Below are 18,877 nucleotides of genomic sequence, written 5' to 3'. Positions count from 1 at the left end.
TAGATTTTAGTGATGGAAAAAAACAGGCGACATTCATATACAAGTTACAAATTGCAGGTTGTAAAATATGCAGAAGAACATGGGAATATGGAAGCTGAAAGACATTTTGGACCTCTGCCTACAGAAAAAATGATTAGAACTTGGCATGGTCAGAAGCAGATTTTGTACAATTTGCGTAATGAAAAGCGTGCAGAACATGGAAAAATTGCGAAGTGGCCAGAACTAGAGACCGAAGTTTTGAAATGGGTGCAAGAAAATTGGCAAAATGGCATTGCCATTTCAACAAAAATGATTCATACATATGCAGTCAAAGTAGCCTGTGAGCGTCGTTTTGGTTTAGGTAAAGTTTAGGTTTTTTCCAGAAAATTGTATTAAATTTCTTGGGTGCATCTTATACACTGGAAAATACGGTATGTACATCCTGCAATGAGTCTTTTCACTCCATGAAGTTCAACTACTAATAATAATTACACATAAATCGATTTGCATTACATGCTTGGAGAAAGTGATGTATGATCATCAGGAATAAGAGGTGTTGGTCTTGGCATTGGTAAATGCAAAAAGACCAAGAAGAGAATATGCATGTTCACTTATGTCAACAGCATCAGGAATAAAGTGGTGCAGTTGAAAATTTCACTTGCATCAATTTTATAAAACCCCTTTAATATAAAAATACAAACTTATTTAATACTGACCATTGACAAACATCTTACATTATAGCCTACCAGTTTCGCCAGCAAACTGTTTAGCTTTTTCAAGGCATTTACAAAAAGACATAAATACTAGTAAATGCAAATTGAAAGGAACATAAAAACATTGTCAACAAACTAGTAGCTAAGGTTACACATTTGCATGACAGAGACTGAAAGGACTTATTGTTCTTATTCATTATCATGCATGCGAGTTTGTTGTAAACATGTAATGTGATTACTGGCTAGCTGTAGTTCAGATGGATTTAGAGAGAGGATCAGGTTTTTCCACGAACTGTTTAGGATTGCACCCTGATTTCTGTTGAGGTTTCCGCTGGTTATTAACACTATTGTGGCTTCCTTGAATAAACGATGTCTGTAGTCGTCATCCAGATATGGCATGGAGCATGGAGCTGTTTTGCCACTCTATCGTGTGGTTAGACGTATTCCAGGTGAGGTCAAGCTGTGTTGGATATCTGTTACTGTTACTAAGATTCTTAAAAGCTGTTTTCAGTATTGGGTGTAATATCTAGGTGAGCCTGATGAAAAAAGATGAATAAGTATCAACAGATCTTCTATGATTTATATATCTGGGTTATAAATATGCCAGTATTTTGAAGCTGCCTAATAGTGTTGCATAACACACTGAAGTAAGACTTCTGCTGTTGAACCTTTATGACAAGTACCTCTGAATAGTCTGTACAGAGGTAGAGAGCACCCTAAGTTTGACATCCACATTTGGCACACCCTAAGTGTGCCAAATGTGGATGTTAATGCTTTCCAAATGACTTTATAGAGCATTAACAAAGTACTTGACTTTCAGAACAGGCAAGGTGAAATCACACTGTGATATATATATAAAAATAGCAGATTTTTATCGATTTCTTGTCTTTGGAGTTAGGAATTGGAATCTTCTGTAAATTACTGCTTCATGTTCTTCGTCTATGACAGTGGTGTTAATAATATACTGCACTGAAAGGAAGATTATAATTTTTAGTACTGTAGGTCCCACTTTCCACAGTTTGAGCAATTCCCATTTTTTCTAATGATCTGGAACATTGAGAGTACAGCATTTTGTTTCATAAGTATACCTGGAATGTCTATAGAGCCTTCTTTTGGCATAAGCTCATAGAGCAGGTTTGTTGGATCAAAAGTTTTGAAAACTCTATTTTGTCTTTTCTGGATTTACACAAAAGCCACAGCTGTTGTTAATCTTTTCTATTAGTCTGAAGAAGCAGTAGACTGAGTTAGAATCTCTTGATGTTAATATAATATCATCTGCATATATCATTCTTGATGGGATATGACATAAGTGGGATGGTTATTGCTGTAATAGCAGTACACTGCCGGACCTGATGCATTGAAGATTATACTCCCAAGGTGAAGAGCAGAGTACTAAAGAACATCCCTGTCTGGCCCCCCCTCTATACATCAGGATGAGATCAGACAGGATGCTATTAACCAAATTTTTGTTATATGGTCTTTTTATAGAACTTCACTGTGACATCAATAATTAGATCTAGCTTGCAGGATTTTAAGCTGCAAATAATCATGCTGCACACTGTCAAAAGCTTTACTTAGATCTCAAGACAATAATGGACAAGAAGCTTTTGCTGGTTAACTACATTATAATATCCCTGATGCAAAACAGACTGAAATCAACTATTCTTCCCAGAAAGCTGTAAATTTGAATGCTTTGAATCAATTCTTTTACATTGTTTTTAATTGCAGTATTTATAATTTTCATGAGGATTTTATAATCTACATTTGTTAGGGCTATAAGGCCTACAGCTGGTAACACACAATTGATTTCTTCTTTCTTTTCATTTTTCTTAAAGGATGAGGAGTACAGTGTAGTTCTCTACGAACGTTCCCGGGATGCCTCTGTGTATTAAAATGTTATTGAAGATCATAACTTGGATTTAGAATATAAACTTCGGGATAACATGGTATACTTTCATTCCCAATCCAAGTCCTATCCTTTTTTATGACATTCAAAGGCAGTTATTGTTTTCTCTGGTGTTATAGGTCTGTCCATCACAGCAGAATGATGTTCTGTGAGAACATTAGTAGGCTTTAGGAGACTGCTGCTTTGTAGAGGATTTGAGAAGAGTTGTTTAGAGAGAGAGAGAGAAAGAGAGAGAGAGAGAGAGAGAGAGAGAGAGAGAGAGAGAGAGAGAGAGAGAGAGAGAGAGAGAGAGAGAGAGAGAGAGAGTGTGTGTGTGTGTAGAAGACCTTAATGATGTCCAGTGTTTGTGAAGTTTTGACTACTAAGAATAATTTTCATGGTACCTTTTCCTCTTGAGTTTTTGTCATCTGTCAGCAGTAAAAAGCAGCAAAGGGGGGGGGTTGTAGTAGCTCTTAGATGTAGTCTCATTTTTAGAGTGCTTTCTTCTATTTTCTATTTTCTTCCCAGATCTATTTGTGGAATGGTCTCTCTTATGAAATCTTGACAGCCACTACCACATTTTTGTGTTTACAAACCAGAGTAGTTCCCTGTGTAGTTTGAAGATGTGTAGATGTTGCTTTTGTCTGTAGGCCATTTACTTTTTACGTGATGCAATGCTGTCTGATGGATGTTTTGAAAGAGAACTACTTTTCCCAATTCCACTCAGTGCATATGTTCTTTAGTTGATTTTTAAAGAGCTTGGAAAATTAACTGGCATCCTCGAATCCCCCTGTACTAAATTGATATGTCATTTATATTTGAAATCATAATGCAGGTTTGTGGGTATATCCCATCAAGTCAACTTTAGGTTGCTAATTCTAACCAGGTTGCTAATTCTCTATCATTAGGATCTTCCTTCCTCCATATATTTACTAGGTTCGTGTTCATTCCTGCAAAAGATTTTCAATTCTGTTATTCCAATGTTCTCTATGCGAAGGCCTGTTCTGATCTTATCATTTTGGGATTCCATACATTCTGGTGGAAAGACTTATATGTTGATCATCCATAATGCTATTATTTAAGGAAATTAACAATATAAGCAATACATTATAATAAATTTAGTTTAATCCTTTATCCAAATGTGAGCAAACAAAGTTTGCACCTGAAAATATCTTCAGGACTGAATATCGTGTTGTACTACCTTACTGGGGTAAGGCAGTACAACACCAGGCAACTTGTAGCAAAGGTGGACCAAGCTAACAACACTCCTATCCCAGTATCTTCCATAATGCAAAACACATCTCCTTGCGGATATGTATAATGTTATGCATTAAGGGAATGGCCACTACCCAGACTAGTTTAGACCATTATTGAGTCTCTTCAGTGGGAGCCAGGCCCAGAGGTGGAGATACCAGGCAGAAGCAATAGCGAGGTCATCTTTACCTATAGGAGTTGCCAAAAGGTGTGCCACCTTTTTTATTAAATTACTCTGGATTTAGAAAAAGATGTTGAAAGTTTATTTTTCACTTGGTTAGACTATAATAAATTTAGTTTAATCATTATTTAAATTAAGGGGATATTAAATCCCACATTGTTTTAAAACCGAATAAATAAGAAACTCAAAGATTGGAATCAGAGAGTTTCATGCCGAATATAGTATAATAAACTATAAAAGTATCGGCGACTACTAGCATGAGCTAATGCAAGTAGTCCAAGTACGTAGTACAAACTCAGGCAACTCGCAGCAAAGGTGGTAAAGTTCTGATCGCTATTCTTGGTATTTTTCATAATGTAAAAAACATTTCCTAGAAAATGTATGCTGTCATTACATTATGATGGGAGGTCACTATCCAGACCGGTTTTTCAGCCTTTATTGAGGCTTCATCAGTGAGTAGCTAGACCAAATTAATACCAAAGAGTTTGTACTATGTACTTGGACTACTTGCATTAGCTCACGTTAGTAGTCACCGATACTTTTATAGTTTATTATACTATATTCGGCATGAAACTCTCCGATTCCAATCTTTGAGTTTCTTATTTGGTTTTAAAACAATGTGGGATTTAATATCCCCTTAATTTAAATAATGTTTATATCACCGAAATGAAGCCTATTGGCTCTTTATATTTAAGTAATTTAGTTTAATCCTTTATCCAAGTGTGAGCAAACAAAGTTTGTGCCTGAAAATATCTTCAGGACTGAATATGGTGTTGTACTACCTTACTGGGGTATATACCTATGTATATGTTATATACCTATATAACATACAATAAGTATAAGGCAGTACAACACCGGGCAACTCGTAGCAAAGGTGGACCAAGCTAACAACACTCCTATCCCAGCATCTCCCATAATGCAAAACACATCTCCTTGTGAATATGTATAATGTTATGTATTAAGAGATTGACCAGTACCCAGACTAGTTTCGACGTTTTTATTGACTTTTTATTGAGGTCTCTTCAGTGGGAGCCAGGCCCAGAGTTGGAGATACCAGGCAGAAGCGAGATCATCTTTACCTATAGGAGTTTCCAAAAGGTGTGCCACCTTTTTTATTTAATTACTCTGGATTTAGAGAAAGATATTGAAAGTTTATTTTTCACTTGGTTAGATTATTATAGTCTAACCAAGTGAATGCAAGTTGAACAGGGAAATGGATTGGGCCAGGGTGACATGGTGTAAGGAGGGCAGATCCTGAGAGTGGTAATGAGCAAAGCTTAAGATTCCTTCTACATTTCAAGTTTTGAAATTTTACTACACTGCTTATGAAAAGATTATGTACTCATAACCTCTCCAGTTTTTTAAAATTTTAAGTTTCTTTCAATATTTGGCTATAAAATATGGATTGATCCATAATCCTCCTTTTCAATATCTCACTCATGCCCAGGTTGAAGCCTCTTGGCTTTATATCTTAATATTTGACTGCTGTTATATTTAGGAAGTGCAAACATTTTTTCTATTTATGAAAGAAGAGCATGAAAGTCTTCATTCCAGTGATGTAAAAATAAACAGAGAGAGAGAAAAGAGACATATATAGAAACTCTTGGAAATTTTTGAATAAAGATCAGAAAGCTTATGAGAATACAATCCTTAGCATCGGAGTTGCCTTAGCTTGCACTACTTAATATATTATCAACTATAAAATATTATTACTCATCGTGAGAAGTCTCCAGACTCCATAGAGAAATCTATCATATCTCTCTTTAAGCTGATCCACTGTAAGGGCACTCACAACTAATTCTAGAAAATCCATTCCAACTGTTCTCCACTCTCCACAGAAAAAATCTAGTCTGCACACCTTATTAATTCTTACACAACTTCCATGGATGATCCCCAGTTCTCTGACTATTTGCCATATATTGAAAATTTTTCATTGCGTCAATTTTATAAAAACCTCTTTAATAACTAAAAAACTTTCTATGATGTCCCCTCTTTTCTGCATACTTGCATATATCTTACCAGGAACACTTAGTAAGAGGAAATACTTCTGTATCTAATTTCTGCATTCGGTTTTATTTCCTTTTTATTATAGGTGAGTACTATGAGAGCTTTACTCCAATCATTTGGAATTCAATATTCTGGTTTTTAGAAAAAACTCACCATTAGAGGGCAAAGCATTTAGTATTCAACAATATGTGGTTAGAGAAAAAAAAGAGTAGCAATTTAATTATTAATGATTTATTATAACTTTAATGTAAAATTTAGTCTGAGTTGGTTGCAAGTGTAGGCATGTTTGCATTTAAGAATTTTTTTGAGTTGAAAGTACCTTCCCAGTATACAGACAGACACCTATCAACCAAACTTTGTAACTCAAACACCTTCAACTTATCCTCATAGGGAGCATTCCACAAGCATATCACCAGCTTGGTCGCTTGTTTCTGAATGCTCTCTATCACCTGCTGGTCCCTAAGAAACCCAGGTGACCAAATCTGCACAGTAATCATGATGTTGTTGAATCATAGCCTTATAAAATGGATAATAACATTCCTGTCTTTATTTCTTAGCATGTTTCTCAACATTCCAGTAATCCTTTGAGCTATGTTACTAACTTTTGCAATATGCGCTCTAAACTTCAATTCTTTATCCTTCATTATCCCCAAGTCCCTAGTCTAATCCATTCCCTGAGTTCTAGTACCATCAATTTGATACACAGTAGGTAAGCTTTACAACCCAAAGTACATAACCTTACATTTTGCAACATTAAATTGACAATCATTATCCTTTGCCCACAATGCTAATTTATTTAAATCATCCTGCAGGATATCTACATTGCCTCCCCACTTTTGGATCATCAGTAAACAAATGAATATTAACACTTCTCTATATCATTGATTTACAAATTAAAGAGTAGTGGTCCCGGTACAGAATTCTCAGGTACTCCACTAGTCACCTGCATTCTCCTAGATCCCACTTCATCATATACAACTCTCTGGTGTCTGTCTGTCAGCCATTCTTGCTCATTATTCATGCTACTAGCTTCATATTCCCATTTGCTCCATTCGAATCATAGCCTTATAACTTTTGTAACAGTTTTCCCATGTAGTATTCTGTCAAATAATTTTTCAAAGTCCAGCAGAATCATGGTGTAGCCATTTCCTTCATCTCATTCTACTGTCACTTTATTATAAAATATGAATAAATTTCTAAGACAGGACCTACCCTTTACAAAGCAGTGATGCCTGCGATAGAGTATCATATCCCTACCCACACACAGTTGGATTGTACTTTTTTCCCCCCAATACTTTAACAACTACTCATGAAAAATTAATTGCTACTTCTGTCTTGGAGCCACACCTTTATGCAATCGAACTATCTTACACTCTTTTCCACTCCCTCAGAACCTTGCCAGTGCTGAGACTTGCTGAGATTGAATAACTTCATCAGAGGCAAAGCAATTCTCTTGCACATTCACATAATACAAGGGCTGACAGGCCATCCAGTCCCACTGCTGTATTCACACTGATATTTTTAATATGCTGAACACCTCCTGTTCATCTACGTCAATTTTAATATGCATCTTTGTCACATCAACAGCTGCAAAATCTCCACCTGGATGATACCCCTTTGCAAAATGATCATTCAGCAATGCAACTATTCTTTTACCTCTGTCACCTGCCTACCATGAGCATTGTTTAAAGTCATCCTTTCATAGTCATTTTCCCTCTTACTTGACAAATAAGGAAAATTTTCTTTTGGATTTACTTTGGCCTGCTTGGTTAATTGTCTTTCATAATCTGATGTGGACTTTCTTACCAAATTAGTCACCCTTCTTAATTGCACTTTGTACTGCTCATGAGCATGCTGATCATCTTTTTTTATATATGCCCTTCACAATGTTTTCTCTTTTTTTTTTTGCAACTCTTACTTTATAACTCTATTCATCCACTTAATTCTTACTTGGTTTCTCCTCCTGATCCAGACAGTAACTTTGGGAGAATGCAAAGGAATTTGTTGGAATGCATGCAGGTTTTGCATAACCCATACCCAGAAATTGTGGGTATTCACAGCTCCATTCAGGTAAAAGTAAGCCTCATCTCTGCATAAAATCATCTATGGCCACACAGAGTCAACCTCCACTCAAGCAAGGAATGTTAAAGTGAATATCAGTTGACTTTCAAAGTCCTGCAGACATTCCTGTGTGAGGGTTATCTTGAATGGGTATAAATGCAATATATTCCATATAATTTTCTAGACAATTATAGATTGTGTAAGGCACATCCATGTATCTTGAGTCAGTATGTGCACTGCAGAAACCAACACTATTATTCTTGGTCTGCTCCACAATGACAGTAGTAACTTCATTCACTTGTGAATTGATTGGTTTGTGACCTCTGACAGGTCTAACTCCCAGTAATCCTATTTTGTCAAAACGACTAATCATTCGTTGTACCTCATCGGCATTTGTTCAGGTGATGAAATTCGCATGGTGCAGCAACAGCACTGCAATAGTTTAGGTAGTACAGCTTCATGAGCAAAACACACTGGGGAAAGGTTCACATCACTGTGAATGATATTAACCACCAAAATGAAGAGAAAAATTCTGTGTTCATTTTTTTAAGCCCTCCTGGCACCTGTCGAGTTGCAAGATGAAATATCATGAATTTGGAGTTTGCAGCACCTCTGGAGGTGAATTTTAGAACTTTTTTTCCGTTTCCACTTTTACATCACTTCCAAATGATGCACAATGTATTCCTACTAGGTTTTGAAGCATTTAGATCACTGGATAGTGCTCCAGTGATCCAAATTTTAATTTTGGATCCAATTTTAATTTTGATCACCCTGTATATAGAGACTGATGATGTCACATCAGTTGTCATAGTATCCCATTAAGCAAAACGCTTTCTTTCAGAAGTGTATATTGCTATGGATTATGGAAAATATTACTACCCAGACTAGTTTCACCCTTTATTAAAGTCTAGTCAATGGGAAGCAAAAGCGATATCAAGGTTGAATTAATGCATAAGTCATATTTGCAACTCTCATATTATAAAAGATGGATCACTTTATTATTAAATTACTCTGATTCAGAGATAGCTGTAGAAAGTTTATGGAAAAGGGGTCGCTACCAATCTGGGTAACCCTTCCCATAATCTATAGCAAATACACTTCTTAAAGGAAGTGTGTTTTGCATTATATGATGCTATGGCAATTGATGAAACACCATCAGTCTCTATATACAAGTAGCCTTGTTGCAAAGTACTCCACACACAAACTTTATTTGCTTACACTAGGATAAAGGATTATACAAGACTATAATTTCTTGGTAAATTTAATTTGATCTCTAACCAGCTTCGAAAACCTTTTACTAGGGATGCATCAAACCATGATTTTGCTAAAGCAATGAATACCAAACATTTGGTTTCAAGTTATTCTCATTCATATCTTTTCATTTCTTTACACTGACAATGGCTATGAAACTATGCTGAAAATTCTCTATGTAATAAATAAATTACTGTCCTTATGTAAGTGTTATTATTCCATAACTATTTTTATCAATTATGCCTTTCTCATTATTTGAAGTTTTAATATCCACAGTTAATGGTTCAAATTTTATATATTCTATTGTATACAATATCACCCAATTACTGTTATTGGTAATTGGTTTATTTCTATTTACTTTACTGTTATGCCTACCTATCCTCTCATTCGTCATATTTTATTAAGACAAAATCTGTCAAATCAACCAATCAACTAAACAGTTTATAATGACCAGCATGTATATATATTTTATTTATTTATTTATTTATTTATTTATTTATTTATTTATTTATTTTTGTTTTTTAAAAAAAGAATTGAATAGCTAAAACCGAGATTTAATTAAAAAGGTTTTAATATTAAAACACGACTAGTTTCGGCTTGTAACAGCCTTCATCAGGTGACATTATAAAAGAAAGAAAAAAGAAAAAAAAACTAAAACACTGAAGCTTAAATAAACTATGAACAACATAGAGAGTCTCTATACATAATTGACATTAAAACATTGTGGTTGTATTTAACCACCTTACCAGCCATTATGGGTCAAATATGCATCCTCATGTGCTTTGTATCCATCATATATTTCAATATAATATCAGTGGTATTGCAATTTTAATATGCACTTTGCACCCATGATAACCTTGACATCTATAAACGTCTTGGCCAGTAGTGTGGTTAAAGCTGTTCTTTCGTTTGTTGTATTGTTGGGAAAGTGCATGCTAGTAGCATCTCGTGAGTGCCAGTACATGATTACAGCTGAATGACTATCTGGGAGGTTGTAGCTCAAGTTATTATTTAGATGAACAGGAATGAAGATGATTTCCCTAGATTCCACGATTTTTCACTCTAGTTCATCATTGCAATGGAAGATGTTAGTAGATTTTTCCCAGCAGACTGTGTGATTTTAGCTTTCATCATTAGGATTAGCCGAGAAAAGAATATGACTTGATAATGCACTGGCTCGCTGTCTCTTCTAAGTAATGTCCCTCATGTGTTCTTCCATATGCAATTCGACAGATTTGTGTGTCTGCCCAAAATAAGGAATATCACAATCGCACAATATTTTATATACACCAGGGTATTTAAGATGACGATGACAAGGTTTTGGGCGGCTTATTAAGAATTGGATTTTTGGAAGTGGAGTGAACAAGGTTCTGATATTGTATTTTCTTAAAACTTTTGCTAATTTATGTGAAACTGTACTTATGTAAGGAAGAGATATATTGCCTTTGAATCTATTTGTTTCTTCTGAGCGATGTCTAGAAGGATTAAGAAGGAATCTTTCAATGATTCTCTTGGAATATCCATTAACTTTGAAAGAAGTTTGGAGATGGTTTATTTCTGTAAGAAGTTCATTTGGGTCATCAAGAAGAGAATGGGCTCTATGTCCCAAGGTGGAAATTATTCCAAGCTTATGATGAGGGAAGTGATGGGACTGACTATGCAGATATCTGTTGGTATGTGTGGGCTTTCTATATATTGATATTTTGAGTTTACCAGAAGAGTGGGTCAGTTTGACATCAAGAAAAAAAAAAAAAAAAAAAATATATATATATATATATACACACATATATATGGCATGAAATATATAAAGCTCAGGCCAGAAGAGTAACGAGTATTGTGAGAAAAGCTAAAACGGAGTATGAAAAGAAATTGTCCATGCAAGTTAAAGGCAATACAAAAGAAGTTCATTGTTATGCTGCAAGCAAAAGAAAGAATGAATGTGGAAGAATAATTTTATTGAATGCAGATGGTACACGAGTGTCGGAAGCTAAGGAGATTGTTCAGTTAATGAGTGCTCACTTTGCTAAGATATATCAATCAAGTGTATGTAGCATGGTGGGTGCAGAGTGCTACTGCTATGTTGAATGAAGAGTTAGAGGTTCATGAAAATGAGGTTGAAGAGCTCTTGAATAACCTGAATAAGAATTTGTCAATAGGAACAGATGGAATATCAACCTGTTTGCTAAAGGAATGTTCAGATGAATTGGCTAGGCCTTTCACACATTTGTATAACTTTAGTCTCAGCTCAGCAATGATACCACAGGAACTGAAGGAATGTATGATAGATCTATTGCACAAGGGTGGTGCAAAAACTGATGTGTCTAACTACCGACCTATTAGTATCTCTGGAGTGGTAGTGAAGATTTTAGAAAAGTTGGTAAGAACTCGCATACAGAAATGGGTAGACAAGCATTCTATACTCTGCAGGGAACAACATGGGTTTATTAAAGGAAGGTCACGTTTTAGCAATTTGCTCATTTTTTATAACAATGTTACGGCCGAGTTGGATAAAGGGAATGGATACACTATGATAGTGTTGGATTTTTCTAAGCCATTTGATAGGATACTACACGATGGGCTGTTTCGTAAAACTGGAGAATATGGTGTTGGAATATAATCTATTGACTTGGATCAGGGGATGGTTGACAGACAGATATCACAAAGTGATATACAGTGGGTGTGAATCTGCAGATTTAAGGAGACCAGTGCTGTATCTCAGGGTTTGATCCTTGGGCCATTATTGTTCAAGCTATACATTAATGATATCAAGCAGGGTCTATCATCAGATTTGCAATTGTTTGCTGATTATGCGAAGATAGGCAATGCAATCAGGGATGCTACTGATATTCAGCAATTACAAAATGATTTGAATAGCCTGGAAATCTCGGCAAATGAAAATGGCTGTCAAATTAATGTTAGTAAGTGTAAAGTTATGCACTTTGCATGATTAGAGTTCCAGCGGCATATTATATTAGTGGGGTTATGCTACAAGAAACTGAAGAGGCAAGGGATCTTGGTGTATTGGCGGATAAGAATTTAAAGTTCAAAGGTCACATAGCAAAAGTTGCAAATACAGCTCGGAGGATAATTGATATGTTGAAGCGAACCTTGACATCTAAGGTTAAGGAAGTAATTTTGTCTGTTTATAAGGCTTTGATAAGACCACACCTGGATCACTATGCGCAGATTTGGTCTCCCAGATTCCAAGGGGATAAAGAAACTGTGGAAAGGGTGCAAAGAAGAGTTATGAAGATTATATCCCTATTATGGAATTGAGATTATGAGCACAGATTGAGAGTATGTGGATTGAAGACGTTGGTTAACAGGAGAAGGGGGGGGGGGGTGATATGATAGAGGTCTATAAATTTTTGAATGGGTGTTATAGCATTTCAAATGATGAAATTTTTTTGTTATATGGAAGGTAGGGAGAGAACACGGGGGCATCCATGGAAGTTAAGGTTGTTCTCAGTCAAGAAAGGGGTAAGAGCTAGGTTTTTCACCCAGAGAGCAGTGAGTGAAATAATTTGCCCTTAGGGATAGTAAGTGAATTTAGTGTAAATGAATTTAAGGGAAGGTATGATAGCTGGGTTGGGTAATCTACAGCCTCCTTCGATGAGTCCTTGACTCCCTGGAGGTCTCAGATAATAATAATGATAATGTCCAAATTTGTGCATCGAAAGTTAAATATAGAAAAATATATATATTTAAGAGAAAAAACATGCCATAGAATCAGCATTATATAAAAAAACAACAACTAGCAATTAATCTGCTCATCACAGATTAGCATGTTTTTCAAGCTCTGGTCATCAGGTCTACATGCTGTTAGAGAGTTCCTAAAAGATTTGTGATTATTGTTGATTTATTAAGTGTTTTCTTAGATTTAATTGTGTATTTTTAGTATATTATTATACTTTTTAGTGTAATTATTGTACTACAGCATTTTATAACATAATTGCAGAAATATTATTAGTTTTAACTACTCTTAAAAATGGCGCCAAAAACTCGTTGTAACGAGAAAGTGTCTAAAGTGCAAGTTGTTGCTACTGAGGAGAGCATTTGTCCTGATGAACAAAAGTACTGCTGCAGTGATGATGATAATTTATATAAGGATAAGTTGACGTTAGAAATATTTTGATTAAAAGAAATTATTAGCAATCGACCAGGGGAATTGGAAGAGAAGGAAAAACCTTTGACTAAACTTAGACAGGATATGAAAAAGGATCAGAATAAAAACAGGCAGGAAAGTATTGAACTTGGTAATCGAAATATTAATAACCACAAGGTAAGTTAGTTAAAATTAAAATAAAGTTAAAATTTGATCATGCGCAGACTGTGTAGAAGATATGGATGCAAGTTTTTAGATGAGTGGGCTGAGTTGGATGGCAGAAAAGACTTGCATAAGAAGGATGGTCTGTACTTAAATTCATTTGGCATCAGAAGCTTGGTTGAATTACTTCTTGGTAAGAGATGTAATGGAGAGAGTCAGGGAAATTAGATCATCCAGGGAGGAATAGGAAATATGTGTGTGAAAGTTCAGCTATGGTATGTAAACGTGATAAAGATATGAATGTCTTTGAACGTGGTTATGTATGTGGCAAAGGGGTGGAAAAATATGCTTTCGGTTTGGACCTTTTAAATATGTCCAGAAAGGTGAAAAGACAAAATTCTAGAACAAGACCAAATAGATTGCATATCTAATTATAAGAATATGCTAGGTGGTAATTTATTATGTCTATACACACATCAGGAACATTAGAAACAAAGGGGTTGAGTTTGTTGCTTTATTGAATACAATGTGGCCTAAGATTGCTGGCATTAATGAAAATTGGTTTCGTTAATGCCAGCAATAATCATGCTGTGCTTTCTTGAGAAGTATCTAATTGTGTTGATGCTCTGATCACAATAGGTTACATGCTGAACTACAAAACTAGAAATTATGATCAACTTAGGGGAATACTATCTTTGGTGCTATGGTATCAGTTACTGAATGGGAAAAATGTCAAAATGCATAGAATCTTTGAAAAAGTGCTTAAATGAGGCGGTATCTGAATGTATTTCTAATGTTTGAAGAATAAATAGGTTCAGAGTAAAATGGATGTGCAAAGCAAGATCTACATCTTCTTGTGGATCTCTGACAAGAGATCCACAAGAAGATGTGGATCACTTGTCAGACATGATCAGATCTTGTCTGACACGTCAGACAAGATCTGACAAGAATTATGAAATACAGGAGAACTCGGTTATAATGATAACAGTTACAGTGAATTCACGTTTATAACGAATAATTTTGAAGGTATATTTGAATTACATTTGATTTAATGCATGTATTTCATGTTTATTACGAATTCGTTTCACGGGAATAACGAACGAATAATACATGTTAGTCGTTCCTTTACTGACATTTCGTATGTACGCATTTTCTAGTTGTGGAAAAATGTCGGGAGTCAAACGGAAAATTTTATCGGTTTCTGAAAAAGTAGAAATTATACGGGAGGTGGAAAGTGGCCAATCAAATCTGACAACAGAAAAGAAGTATGGTTTGTCCCCATCTACAATATCAACAATTTGGAAGAATCGCGAGTTGACTCTGAAAGCTTTTGAAAACAATTTATCGAAGTATAAAAAACTTAAAACGTGTAATAAAGTGACGTTGACGAGGCACTTCTTTCGTCGTTTAAAGTGCAAAGAACCGCTGGCTTACCTATTAGCGGACCAATTTTGAAAGTTCAAGCCGAAAAATTTGCTGTTCAACTTGGTTATAGCGATTTTAAATGCAACAATGGGTGGATTGATCCTTTTAAGAACAGAAACAATATTGTCTACGCAAAAGTAAGTGGGGAGGCGTTGTCCATTGACAAAAAACGTTGTTTCTGACTAGACCAAGAATGTATGGCTGGACATCAAATAAAGGTATGGATACAGCAACATTTATAATGCAGACGAAACAGGGTTTTTTTTATAATTTAAGGGCCAATAAAACTTTTTAATTTAAAAACGAAAAGCGCATTGGCAGAAAACTTATCAAAAATAGACTCACAGTTTTAGTTTGTGCGAACATGACCAGTAGGCGATAAAAGAAAGCTTATTGTAATTGGAAAATCGGCAAAGCCTAGATGCTTTAAAAACATAAAGAAACTTCCCGTTGATTATACAGCGGATAAGAAGGCCTGGATGACATCTTCAATTTTCGAATATGAAATTCGCAAGTGGAATAAAAATCTTCGCAGTAGAAACCGGAAAATTTTGTTATTGATAGACAACTGTCCTGCCCATCCTGTAGTGGCTAATTTAACAAACATAAAACTTATTTTTTTGCCACCGAATGTGACATTTGTCTTGCAACCACTTGATAAAGGTGCAATTAGATGTTTTAAATCCCATTTTCGTCGTCTGTTAGTCTTGGAACTGAAAGAACGCAGAGAAAAATCCGCGGAAAATGCTTATGCTTATGACTCGAAGATCAGTGTACTTCACGCAATACGTTTAATGAGTGATGCTTGGAATTTGGTGTCATCGTCTACAATACAAAACTGTTTTAAGAAAGCCGGTCTTGTGGAATACAAGTGCGAATCTGAAGAAGATGAAGAGGATAACTTACCGTTATCAGCATGGTTAAAAGCGTGAAACTTGAACAATTTTGAAACGTGTGCAGATATTGATAATTTTATAGACATTGATAATGGCGTCACAACTTCGGGAATACTGACAGACGCTGACATCTTAAAACAAATCTCTCATACTCCAGAAGAAGATAATAGTAGTAGTGACTCCGAGGAAGAAAATAGCAACGATGAGAAAATCATTACCTGGTGTGAAGCAGAAAGTGCTTTACATATTTTAACAAGATTTATGGAATTGCGATCTGTAAGTTCAGACGACACATTCAAACATCTTAGTGGTATAAGGAACAATTTCAAACGTATGAAATATGCATCTTGTGCAAAGCAAAGAACGCTTGATGATTTTTTATACAAAAATGTGAAGTTTTAAAAATAAATTTTTGTTCTTTATATGTATGTATGCACATATGTATTTATATTACCCAATATACCTATGCTGAGAAAAATCTGAAAACATTTTTAATTCGCTCAAATTATGACATTCTTGGATATAATGAATAACGGAATAACGGTTATTACGAACAAATATTGTGAGGAACGCTAAATTGGAGTACGAAAAGAAATTGTCCCATGCAAGCTAGAGGCAATCCAAAAGAATTTTACCATTATGCCGCAAGCAAAAGAAAGAACGAATGTGGAAGAATAACTTTATTCAATGCATATGGTACTCAAGTGTTGAAAGCTAATAAGATTGTTCAGTTAATGAGTGCTCATTTTGTTAAGATATATCAGCCAGGTGTATGTAAAATGGTGCACAGTGCTACTGCTAAACTGGATGAAGAGTTAGAGGTTTGTGAAAATGAGGTTGAAGAGCTGTTGCATAACCTGAATAAAAATTTGTCTATAGGGATACATGGAATATCAGCCTGTTTGCTAAAGGAATGTTCAGCTGAATTAGCTATGTCTTTCACATGTTTGTATAACTTGAATCTCGGCTCAGGAATGATACCACAGGAATGGAAGGAATGTCCGGACATTCCATAGCAATTTGCTCATATTTTATAGCAATGTTACGGCTGATTTGGATAAAGGGAATGGATACACTATGATGATATTGGATTTTTCTAAGGCATTTAATATGATACCACACGATAGGCTGTTGCGTAAACTGGAGAATATGGATTGGAATATAATCTATTGACTTGGATCAGGGGATGGTTGACAGACAGATATCAAAAAGTGGTATACAGTGGGTGTGAATCTGCCAGATTTAGGGTGACCAGTGGTGTGTCTCAGGGTTCAGTCCTTGGGCCATAATTGTTCAATCTATACATTAATGACATCAGGCAGGAACTAATATCAGATGCGCAATTGTTTGCCGATGATGCAAAGATAGGCAGGGCAATCAGAAATGCTACTGATATTCAGCAATTACAAAATGATTTGAATAAACTGGAAATTTGGACAAACAAAAACAGCTGTCAATTAATGTCAGTAAGTGTAAATTTATGCACTTTGGCTTGATTAGAGCTCTACCAGCATATTATATTAGCAGGATTATGCTACAAGAAACTGAAGAGGCAAGGGATCTTGGTGTATTGGTGGATAAGAATTTAAAGTTCAAAGGTTATACAGCAAAAGTTGCAAATACAACTCAGAGGATAATTGCAATGTTGAAGCAAACCTTGACATGTAAGGATAAGAAAGTCATTTTGTCCTCTTTATATAAGGCTTTGATAACCACACCTGGATTATTGTGCATAGATATGGTCTCCAAGGTTCCAAGGGGATAAAGAAACTGTGGAAAGAGTGCAAAGAAGAGTTACAAAGATTATATCTGGATTATGGGATTTAGATTATGAAGACAGATTACGAGTATGGATTGCAGACTCTGGTTAACAGGAGAAAGAGGGGGGTGATATGACAGAGGTCTATAAACTTTTGAATGGGTGTAACAGGATATCAACTGATGAAATTTTTCATTATATGGAAATTAAGTTTTTTCACAGTCAAGAAAGGGGTAAGAACTAAGTTTTTCTCCCAGAGAGCAATGAGTGTGTGGAATAATTTGCCCTTAGGGGTATATAGTGCATCTAGTGTGAATGAATTTAAAGGAAGGTATGATAGCTTGTTTTGGTGATTTATGGCCTTCCTTGATGAGTTCTTGACTCCCTGTAGGTCTCAGATAATAATAATAATAATAATAATAATAATAATAATATCTGGCAAAAAAAAAAAAAGAAACAGCCATATACTGACACGACTATTTTGTCAGTATATGGCATTTCTGTTATGTTGCATGCTGTCCTAATAGAAGCATCATATTCTGTTTTGTTATTGTGAGTTTCATCAAAATATGCAAAATTTAAAGAAATTAAATTTTACTAGTATTTCTCTAAATCCAGAGTAATTTATTAAAAAAGGGTGGCACACCATTTGGCAACTCCTATAGGTAGAGATGACCTGCTAATGCTTTTGCCTGGTATCTCCACTTGGGCCTGGCTCCCACCAAAGAGACCTCAATAAAGGTTGAAACTAGTCTGGGTAGTGGCCCTTCCCTTAATGCATAACATTAGACATATCCGCAAAGAAATGTGTTTTGCATTATAGGAAATACTGAGATAAATTTTACTAGATCCTGACATAACTCACAAGACAGTTCAAACATCAAGACCCTTCTGAAAGGCTTTAAATTCCCACTCAATGCAAGAAGAAGCAAGGTAATACTTTTGCATAAAGTTTGAAAGTATGATCTTGAAATATTTCACATTTACAGATCATGGCTGTGAAAAGCATCATGTTGTAAATGACAATAACAGCTAGTACACTTGCTTTTGCTTGTTCACTTTTTATTTTAATTTTCATTCATTGTATTTTTTTTTATTGCTTACCAAGACAAATTTTACATCTCTAGTTATTTACTCTCATGTAAATAAGCACACCCATGCAAAGTATACCATTTTAGTACATTAAAATAGTCAAGCAT

General features: G+C 35.3%; 1 protein-coding gene across 1 annotated transcript in view; it reads right to left on the bottom strand.

The window, feature by feature from the left end:
• The window catches only part of LOC150108410 (endosome/lysosome-associated apoptosis and autophagy regulator family member 2-like), a 477,226-nt gene that overhangs the window by 257,842 nt on the left and 200,507 nt on the right, over positions 1–18,877 (bottom strand). The window lies entirely within an intron of this gene.

The sequence above is a fragment of the Typopeltis vanoorti genome, chromosome 3, assembly GCF_054136105.1.
Source record: "Typopeltis vanoorti isolate ZY-2024b chromosome 3, IOZ_Tvanoo_1.0, whole genome shotgun sequence".
Taxonomy (NCBI): Eukaryota; Metazoa; Arthropoda; class Arachnida; order Uropygi; family Thelyphonidae; genus Typopeltis; species Typopeltis vanoorti.
Note: the sequence above shows the minus strand (reverse complement) of the source record. Positions and strands in the feature narration are given on the sequence as shown.